Genomic DNA, 807 nt, shown 5'->3' with positions numbered 1-807 from the left:
TTTAATAATTCTCGTTTCTCTCTTCCGTTCTTCTTTGCCAAATACTTAATATTGAACATAATAGATGCTGTAAATCATTTTTCTGTTAAAAATTCCAAGCGAGTGACAAGTAAATATCTTACGTTTTTTGAAAACATGATACAAAGTTATATTTACCAAATATATTCTAAGTGAATGAAATGAACTTTTCAAATATACGTAGGGGGCGTAGCTCAGGTGGTAGAGCGCTCGCTTAGCATGCGAGAGGTACTGGGATCGATGCCCAGCGCCTCCAAGCGTATTTTGGTTACTGATTTATAATCATACATGAGAAGTTGAAAAAAGATTTTCAGAGTTTTTCCAATGTAAATAATATTGAACTCAATGCTTACTTTCACAATTGAAAAAATTTCTGTAAAATCTTTGAACACTTTAAAGAGAAGAATAGCTGCCATACATAGAAAATTATCTCCCGCGATTCAAAACGATTCGCGGTTTTTTACGTTCAAAAATAGCATTCATGTCATCCAAATAATTGGAATATTTACGGGCATGACGAAAAACACTTATTGAGACAATAAGAATAATACGTCAGTTATCCAACAAACTTTCTCAGCTGTCGGACATACGTTATCAGTGTTGCTCACTAGATGATATCATGTAGATAAGTACTCTGCAATAGGATATAAGTCGTAAAGGAAACTTCAAAACGTAATTTTTCTCTATCAAAGAAATATAAAATGTCATTTAGTTTCAATTGTAAGATAATAAAAATGCGGGTAAAAGGAATTTTAGATACCATAGATAAATTCGTCTTCACCAAAATCA

At 32.2% G+C, this 807-nt stretch overlaps 1 non-coding gene across 1 annotated transcript; it reads left to right on the top strand.

The window, feature by feature from the left end:
- The first annotated feature begins 201 nt into the window (after positions 1 to 201).
- On the top strand, positions 202 to 274 carry Trnaa-agc. Its single transcript has one exon. It is a non-coding gene; the product is annotated as a tRNA-Ala (tRNA).
- The last annotated feature ends 533 nt before the right edge of the window (positions 275 to 807 follow it).

The sequence above is a fragment of the Limulus polyphemus genome, unplaced genomic scaffold (assembly GCF_000517525.1).
Source record: "Limulus polyphemus unplaced genomic scaffold, Limulus_polyphemus-2.1.2 Scaffold434, whole genome shotgun sequence".
In the NCBI taxonomy this organism is placed as follows: Eukaryota; Metazoa; Arthropoda; class Merostomata; order Xiphosura; family Limulidae; genus Limulus; species Limulus polyphemus.
This window is presented reverse-complemented; position numbering and strand designations above follow the sequence as displayed.